This window comes from Mauremys reevesii, linkage group 4, assembly GCF_016161935.1.
Source record: "Mauremys reevesii isolate NIE-2019 linkage group 4, ASM1616193v1, whole genome shotgun sequence".
Classification (NCBI taxonomy): Eukaryota; Metazoa; Chordata; order Testudines; family Geoemydidae; genus Mauremys; species Mauremys reevesii.
In genome coordinates, this window is record NC_052626.1 from 150067936 (window position 1) to 150077825 (window position 9890).

A 9890-nucleotide genomic window follows, 5' to 3' on the forward strand; every position below is an offset into this window, starting at 1 on the left:
CGACTCTGCCTGCGCTGTGCCTCTCGCTCTGGTGGAGTCCAGGAGTTGATGGGAGAGCACTTGGCGGTCGATTTATCACGTTTAGACGAGACGCGATAAATCGACCCCCGCTGGATCGATCACTGCCCGCCAATCTGGCAGGTAGTATAGACAAGCCCTAGGTTACCCCTTCCAGAGCCAGGGAAGGACCCCAGGAGTCCTGGCTCCCAATCCCCACCCCTGCCCTAACCACTAGACCCCACTCCCCCCCAGCATTGGGGACAGAAGCAAGAAATAGAATCCAGATTGCACCTGGTGTCGTCATTCTCACCTGAGCAAAGTGCCCACAACACTCCCACCCAGAGCATGAATGAAGGGATGAGCTTGTGGGGAGGGGGGAATTCTGCTCTCACACCCGCCGATGTACGTCAGGAGTTGCCCATCAGTGACCTCAGGGCTGATCCCCTCCTTCTCCCCAGTGCAAATGAGGAGTGACTGCTGGAGTCACTGCAGGCAAAGCCAGTGTCAGAGCGAGGACTGGGAGATTCTGAGTTGACACTGGATTGGATTTACACTGATCCAGAGTGCGCTGGCTGCTGTATTGCTTTATATCGCTGTCTGCAAACTGCTGTGCCCCTCGCTGCCGTGGCTACTGAGCTCCAGCCCAGGGCTTGTGCTTGTCTGAGGATTTTATTTTACTTTGCTCAATAAAGAAAAATATTTGCTGTAATTTCCCAGAATCCTGACTCGTGACTCAGTTTCTCCATCCAGATCCCTGGGAATCTGGAGCCTGCTGAGACCTTTCCTCGGGTTAACCCTTGCACTGCTGCAGACATGTATACTGTGACGGGGTCCCCCGGGCACAACCTGGAGCTGGGGTACTGCTCTGCCCTCTTCCCTCTCCAGCCTGGGCTGATGTCACAAGGCTTTGCTAGTGACAAGGAGCAAACCCCTCCGGGCACTGTCCTCTCGCAGCCGTCGGCACGTGGCGCCCCACACCCGGCTGGGTTGCATGACTGCTCCCTGGGCCACTCACAAATCACACGGAGAAAAGCACCAGCCAATCCCCCAGCTCCCAGCCTTGCACCCCAGAGCTGGACCCTCTCGCCCCGGTCAGAAGCCCGACCAGTGTCAGTTTTTAACCCCGTGCACCCCTCCCTCGCTGTGGAGAGGACACGAACCAGCCTTTGTAACCTGAGCTGAGACTTCCCAAGCACCACCGGGAAAACACAGTGCTGCAGGTAAAACATAAAACAGATTCGTGGACGCCAGAAAGACTTTCAGTGATTATAAGCTGTAGGCACCAAAGGTCAGCGATAGTTACCCGAGAAAATGAAAGGTAAGTGCACAGTCTAAATCTTAGACCTTCGCACACGGGGCAGTATTTAGATCAAGCGATTTTCTCACCGCACTATAAGTTACAGTTCTTAACGCACAGGCCTCCCTCTCAAGCCTGGGACCAGGCTCCTCAGTTTAAGTTTTCGTCTTCTCGCTGTTCTTGTTGCTTCCAGCGTAGCTGGGGGAGGAGACAGGCCACGGCAGGCTGCCGCTGTCCCCTACGTTATACCCTCCGTCCACGTGCCTAGAGGCCACTTGCCAGACACGCCCCGAGGGGCTTTGCTGAGTCACAGAGCTGAGCAGTCCCCGTTGTGTGGAGCTTGGGCAGCCGTCATTGAAGGGTAACCCCCTTGATTACACCTCCCCTGCTGATTAACGGTCAGTTAACACCCTCCTGGGACTGCTTAGCAGTAAAGACTCTCAAATTTACAATGTTTTTCAGAAACAACCATACAGCAAATTAAATCTCATAACTTCATACACACGAATGACATACCTCTCTGGACAGAACCACGGGTTTCAGCAGATCACGACCTCTCATAAGATACCGTCCTGGCCTGCTTTGTATGAAATATCACAACCGCCTATGAATGACGAATATGGGGGTTAGAGTGCTACTATCAGGTACCGCGTGTCACATAGACACACCTGTAAACTGAGGCCTTCTACTCAAGACCCCTCCCAGAATCCCTGCCTCCTTCTCCCAGATTTCCAACATCCCCATGCTGAGTCCAGGCTGGCAGCCTTGCGGCTCCCCAGCTCTGTCCTCTCCCCCGGGGACACAGGGCAGCTGTGAGAGAGGAGGGGAATTAAAGCGATAGTCACCCTAAATATAGCCCCAAGTCAGGGGGTCTGGCTCTCACCTACACACACTGCCTAGGAAGGATGGAAGGTGGAATAAGGAAACGGGGGGTGGGGGGTGTAGCAGAACCAGCTGGAAAACAATTCTTTTTCCTGTGGAAATGCTGAAAAATTGTTCTTCTCTTTTTGAAATTTCCCACCAAAACGTTGCAGTTTTTTGATGACAAAGCGAAACAAAGAAACGGTCTGGTTGGAAACCGGCCCATTTCCTGGCGTGTGGCTTCTGCAGAAAATGGAAAACGTGGACCAAGAAAAACATTTCAATGGAAAAATTCCCCCCTGCTCCAGTACTGGGCTTTGGGTGATTGCCAGGTTGGGGGGTAACGGTTATGTCTCTCCACCTCAATAGGGCACTAACCCGATCCCCCCCCCTCTTCTGAGCACTCCTCCCCCCCGTGATAAATGAAGGGGGGGGCGTAGCTCCCTTTGATGGACACCCAGCCAGCCAGCAGCTATAAAGTCCCTCTTGGTGGCTGTTCTCTGCTGGCTTTACCTGTAAATGTTAACAGAGCCCCCCAGGTAAGGGAAGGGGGTGGGCGCCTGACCAGAAGAGCCAGTGGGAGGGCGAGAACGTTGTAAAATGGGGAAATAACTTCCCCTCTCTCTGTTGTGGTTCTCCGGGATAGAGGGGACCAGGGAGCAGTTACGCTGTGAGGAGCTTTAAGCCAGGTCTGAGCGTAGCTCATCAGCTCGCACCTAGAACGACTTCTCTGGAACCCCCAGGTGTGTTAGCAGATCAGGAACGTTTAGAAAGCCGCAACTGGGGTTATTTCTGTCTATTTCCTATGGCCTGTGGACTCCCCGGTGCTAACCCCAGGTGCTTTGTTTGCTTGTAAGCATGGGCGGCGAGGTCGAGAGCCCGTGGTGCCTGGGCACCAGCAATATTCCTGGCCTGGGCCTGGCTCCAGCAACGTTAGAGGCCGGGTCTCTCCCCTGGCCCCGGCTTCTGCCCCCGGGTGCTCCCCATCCCACTCCTATTTAAAACGCCCCAGGGCCCCCACCCCCCACCGGCAGCGCAGCAGAGCTGAGCAGCTCCCTGCCTGCTCATGCCACGTGGCTGCCGGCCCCTCCCTGCGGCCCCTGGGCAGGGTGGGTCGGGTCTGTGTCCTACTGCCAATGGGACACTGCGGGGGCAGGGCCTGGGGTAGCAGCACACGGACTCTCCCGCCCCACCCTGCCTCTGAGCCCCAGGTAAGCGCTGGACCCCCCTTCCAGACCCTCACCCCCACCCCTTTCCCACACATCCCCGCCTCAGTTTCCTTGCTGGTGACGGGTTCTGCTTGATAACAATCCGGAGCCCTGCAACCGACGCATGTTCATTTCCATCACTTGAGTCAGATGCCACCAGCAGAAGGTTGATTTTCTTGTTGGGGGTTCAGTTCTGTATCAGAGTGTTGCTCTTCTAAGACTTCTGAAAGCAGTTCCACACCTCGTCCCTGGACGGCACTTCAGATTCTTAAACCTTGGGTCGGGTGCTGTAGCTCTCTTTAGAAATAAGAAGCGGGCAGCATTATCTCCCATCAGTGTAAACAAAGAAGCCCCTGCACAAAGTAAACACTGGTCCACGCTAAGCAAGGAGCTGCTCCTCCAGCCAGTGCTGGTCCAGGCCACCGTCAGAGACCGGGTGCTGGGCCAGACGTCCCAGGGTCGGCCCCAGGCCGGCAGCTCGGTGCCCTTAGAAGCGCGGTTTGTAGGTACAGCAGAACCAGGCTGTAGAAACCGCAGGTGAGTTCCAGGGCACAAGGAGGGAGACAGCAGGAAAAGTCGGCCCCGCGGGGCTGTGCCCGGGGAAGGCTGGAGGGTCCGTGGGGTGGGGCTGGGTGGAGCACAAGGACCAGCTGGAGGCAGGGGGTGGCGGGGGAAGGGGCTCTCCACACCCGCCTGCGGCACGGGAGGCTGGGGGAGGTGTGTGGTCTGAGCGGCGTGAGAACACCCTGCCCCAGGGAGACGACACAGCCTGACACACTGGCACGGAGACGTGTGACCTGCCCCTGTCATCTCCTGGGTGTTCCTGCCCCCCGCCCCTGTGCTGCCACTGCTTGTGGGCCTGTGCCATGCACCGAGGGGGCCTGTTCTCAGCTCCCCACCCGGCCTGGGCACAACTCGACACCCGGAGCCACTGTCTGCAAACCCTCCAGCCTGCAACCCAGCCTGTGCCCACTTCCCGTTCTCTAGCCAGCTGGCGTCACCGTCGTTACCCCAGATAGTGTCACTGCCCAGAGGGGCCGTGGGGGTCGGACACTGGCTGAGATCAATCCCCGGCAGGGGAGACCAGGCTGGGCAGGATCAGAGCCACGTCTGAGCCCCAAGGACACCAGGGACACCTGCCTGGGGATGTCGAGGGATCCCGGCTGCTTTCCTGAGCTCTGTGTGGGGCCTGCAGATCTCTTCACCGCTGACTCCTGGGGCTGAGATTGAACCGGATTAAACGCAGCAGCTGGTGCGATCACCCTGCTGGGGGAAACCACCTTCTCGGAGCCCAGCCGGGCTCCCCTTCCGGACCACGGGCCTGACCCGAGAGCCTCCCAGGCTCCCTCAGCGCCTCCGGCGGCAGGTTGGCCGGGCCCTGCCCCGCAGCTCCCGAGGCTGCCAGCAGCGCCGACCTCCTGCCGGGAGCTGGAGCTGGAGCCGGAGGGAGGAGCCGCTGCCCGAACCGAAAGCGAAAGCGGCAGCGGCAGCGGCGGGGGCTGCGCGGGGCGGGCTCTGGCCGAGCCGGGGCTGCGGAGAGGAGCGCGGAGGGCGGCGGCGGGATGGCCGGGGAGCGCTTCCTGTAGGGCTCTTCCAGTGACCGCGTGTTCGTGCAGGGGGATAAAGACGAGCATGAGGGGGAAGCGGAGCTACGTCTTGTTAAAAGACGCTGTGGCAAAACTCCTCCCGTGGCTGCGTGAACACAGCAAAGATTTGTACTTGAAAAATGCCGTGCCCGTGGGGAGCTACAGGCAGGGCCTGCAAGTGCGCGTTAACAGCCGCACCGGCGCCAGCGACTTCGACTTTCTCATCCCGCTGTATTTCCTCCCCAAGCTCCGCCTGTTGGGCCGCAGGACGGGCCGGGACCCGAGCCCCCTGGAAACGCGGCTCCCCACCCACATATACCGACCCGGAGGGGTGCCCGTGTTCCGCTGCGGGAGCAAATTAGTGCTGGATCTAGACACCCTGAGCGACGATGGGGCCACCGCCTATTACGATGAACCGTTCCCACGCATAGGGGACTCCAGTGCAGAAGAGAAAGAGAAAGAGAAATTCAAGGTGAGGTGACCCCACCCCCATCCCACTAGCCCAGCTCTGCCGGTGCCCCTCACTCCCGACCTGCAGCCCCTGCCAGCCCAGCCCTGCCCCCCACAGCTCTGCCGGTGCCCCTCACTCCCGACCCGCAGCCCCTGCCAGCCCAGCCCTGCCCCCCCTGCTCTGCCGGTGCCCCTCACTCCCGACCTGCAGCCCCTGCCAGCCCAGCCCTGCCCCCCACAGCTCTGCCGGTGCCCCTCACTCCCGACCTGCAGCCCCTGCCAGCCCAACCCTGCCCCCCACAGCTCTGCCGGTGCCCCTCACTCCTGACCCGCAGCCCCTGCCAGCCCAGCCCTGCCCCCACCAGCCCTGCCGGTGCCCCTCACTCCTGACCCGCAGCCCCTGCCAGCCCAGCCCTGACTCTCCCTCACAGCAGGTTCCCCTCAGTCCCAACCCACAGCCTCAATGGTATTCCAGATGAACTATTTCAGTTAAAAAACAAATAGAAACAATAACTGATGTATTTTGGGGTCCCCAGTCCAGACTTTTAAAGCTTGGTGTTGATAATACTACAGGCAGGTCTAGTTACCATCCAAAGCAGGAATCTTGTAGCATTTTAACCTTCCAGCAGGATTAATTAGTTGTGCTTTGTGATTTGGAGCTTTGTCCCTGTTCGATCCTTGATGGCTTGTGACGTGGGTGGAGAAAGATCTGATGAATTTTTCCCTCCCTTCCCAGGAAAGCATAAAAAATCACCACCTGAATCCCGTCCGCATCCTGCAGGACTTCCACAGAGATGTGCAAAATGCTCTGACTGCAGGTAATTTGGGTGGCAGGGACCAGAAGGTGGATGTGGGGGAGTTGGGGGCTAGGAATGTGGAGTCAGTAGAAAAGGAGGTGGAGTACTGGGAGGGTGAATTTGGGGGTGGACATGGGACTGAAGGGGGTGAGAGGGTGGATCGGCCATTGAGGTGGGATTGGGGGGCATGGGAGGGTGGGAATGGGCCCAGGAAGCTAGGAAGAGGAATTTGAGGGGACGACGACAGGCTTGGGGTTATGGGGAGGGGTCAGCTGTTAAAGGAACCATCTGGGTAATTGCTCATAACACTTTTGTTCTCGATTTCCTGTATCTTCAGATGAAAACAGCCACCGTAGAGACAATGGTGAGTACAAAATAAATTGCTGGATATTGTCAAATAACCGTGGGCCACGTTTATTAGAGAGTGCCAAATACTAGAGCAGATTGATCAGGTACTGATCTCAGCTCCCTGGGGTCAATCTGGAGTCACTCCCTGACTGCAGTGGGGTGACTCCAGATCTACACTCCTTTTACTGAGAGCAGAAGTCAGCCCCAAGTAATATTTCGAAATGCTGTCGGAGTTTTGGATGCTAGTCTGCAGCACATGTTGCTCCTGGGTGAGATGCTGAAGATGACCGAGGATGTGATGTTGGGGTGCTCCAGTTTTGGGGATGCCCTTGCTCAGCCCTGTGTAGCTGATGCAGCGAGCTGCAGAGAGGAAGCCATTTGTAGTACACAACTAGATACATTTATCCTACAAAACCCCAGAGGGGGTGGCATGTTCTTGAGCACTCTCCGCTGGCGCCGTATCTACCAGCTAACTCTGTACCTATGCAGTTCACTCCTGAATGGCTTGGTGCCCTGCCTTGGCCTGGGGTATTTCCCACTCACAGCTTCCATCTAGTGGCCAGGTGTATAATGTAAGAGACTACCCCCATTGGTGCCTCTGGATGTTACAGCATCCCTTGCTGATCCATCTCCCATTCAGCTGGGCTCAGTACCTGTTCCTGATGCAGGCAGTCTTGGGGCTTGGCCTCTGTGGTGGAACTGGGGTCTCCAAGTCTTTCTCTAGCCCCCTAGTGCCTTTTTTCTGCTGCAGGGAGCAACTCTGGGGCTACATCCCCTGCTCAGAGGCAGATTAAGATTTATTGGGGTCCTGGGCACAAAGAATATTTGGGCCCCACATACCTCCCCCACCACAAGGCCCCATCATCAGTTAGCAAGAGCAAATAGGACAAATGTCTAGTTTTGCCAAAAAGGGGCTCAGGGAGGGGATGAGCGGCAGGGTTCAGGGGCAGAGTGGCTCAGGCCAGCTCCGTGTGGTGCAGGGGGAAGGGAGAGAGGGGCTCAGGCCAGGGTTCCAGCATTCCTGCAGGGACCCCCAAATTGGCCAGGGAGGTAATCAGGCCTTGCTCCCACTGGTGCTGGAACCCCGATTCTCATGGCCAGGTCCCCCACAACCAATTTCCTTCCCCACAGTCCATAGATGCCCCTCAAGACCAGACCAGCCACGCCACCATTAGTTGTGACTCCCCCGGGCTCTGCGCTGCTGACTGTGAGCAGCTTTTCTCAAGCTGGCGAGTGGATTTCACCTCTTGGCAGGCTGGAACGCTCTCCTGTATTTAGAACTCAATGAATCTCTCACACTCATGTCAGTTTTGGGGTAAGTCCACCCTCAACCTTCTCTGTGGCCTGCCCTAAAGCTGCCCAGGTCTCTAGCCATCTCTCTGATGGGTTTAGTCACAGATACCCCCTTGAGGCTGTCACCTGACGTGCTGAAGTTACCTCTGAGCCCGTTTTCCCGGCCAGCCGGGGACTCCAGAACCCTGCCCCGTCGAGCCAGACACGCCGGCCTGCTGCAACCCAGACCCAGGTCTGAACCACACCCCAAAGCTGCAGGCTTAACTGAAAATAGCTCAGCAAGTGCTCCTGTCTCGAGCACCCAGACACCCAGCTCCCAATGGGATCCAAACCCCAAATCAATCTGCTTTACCCTGTATAAAGCTTATACAGGGTATAAATTGTTTGCCCTCTAGAACACTGATAGAGAGAAATGCACAGCTGTTTGCTCCCCACCCCTCCGTAACAATTACTTCCACTGGTTTATTAATAAGCAAAAGTGATTTGATTAAGTATAAAAAGTAGGATTTAAGTGGTTCCAAGTAATAACAGACAGAACAAAGTAAGTCACAAAGCAAAATAAAACAAAATATGCAAGTCTAAGCCTAGTACATTGAGAAACTGAATACAGGTAAATCTCACCCTCAGAGATGTTCCAAGAAGTTTCTTTCACAGACTAGACTCCTCTCTAGTCTGGGCCCAATCCTTTCCCCAGTACAGTCCTTGTTAGATCCAGAAGATGTCTCAGGTGGTAACTAGGGGCTTTCTCATGACTGGCAGCCCCATTTGTCTGCTCCACCCCCCTTTATAGCTTTTGCCCAAGGCGGGAATCTTTTGTCTCTGCTTGGCCCCCACCCCATCTCTCCATGGAAAGGTACAAAGTTTAAGATGGATTGCAGTATGATGTGACGTGGTCACACGTCTCTGTAAGACCCTCCCCCCCCCCCCCCTTTCTTCCTGGGTTGGCCCACATGTACACAGGAAGGCTTTCAGGTAAACAAGCCATTTACAACCAATGGCCCTGATGAGTGGGCGCCATCAAGTTCCTAAAACTTCATTAATGGCCCACTTAATCTGACTACATCTCAGGGTATGGCTACACTTACGGTTTGCAGCGCTGGTAGTTTGCAGCGCTGGTCATCCAGCTGTGTAGGAGCAGCGCTGGTGTGTGGCCACATTTGCAGTATTAGCAGCGCTGTTGGGAGTACTGCATTATGGGCAGCTATCCCAGCATTCAAGTGCAACAACGTGCTTTTCAAAAGAGGGGGGTGGGGTGGGGTGTACTGTGACAGGGAGCGGGGAAGATAGAGAGAGTGGATTTTTGGAGCCAACACTGTGTGTTAGCTTCCTGGATTGGAAAAATCACAAAATGTTCATGACCCCTTAGTCTTAACTCTTAGTTGCAAACAGCCTGCCTCCAACACGGACTCCCCGCTGTTTCACTCACTCCCTGTGGTGTACTGTGACAGGGAGCGGGGAAGAGAGAGATTGGAAAAATCACAAAATGTTTGCGAACCCTAACAGCCTGCATCCAACGCTGTTTCCCCTGCCTCTCATTTGATCGTTCACAGCCAGGTATAGATAGCTCCTGTTTGCTGTGATCAGTGTTTGTTTTTTTAGATAAGCAGTTCAACGGAGCTCCGATCGGTTCTGTTTCATTCACTCTCCCTGCCTGCCTCTCATTTGATTGTTTACAGCCAGGTACAGATGATCACAGCAAACAGGAGCTCTGTTTGTTCGGAGCTCCGATCGGAGCTCGTTCACAACAAAATAAAGAGAGGCTGCATAACAAAACAAAGAGAGTAATTTATAAAAGCATTCTGGGATACACCTTATACCCCGGAGGCCAATCACAGCGCTGGTGTGTGGCCACACTTGATGACCAGCGCTGCAGCACCAGCACTGGAATCCTTATTCCTCATGCCGAGTGAGGTGTACGGCCAGCGCTGCAGCCAGGGAGTTGCAGCGCTGGAAGTGCCCTGCAGGTGTGGCCACTTACTAATTGCAGCGCTGGTGGAGGCTTTCCAGCGCTGCAAATCGCCAGTGTAGCCATACCCAAAGTCCAAGTTTA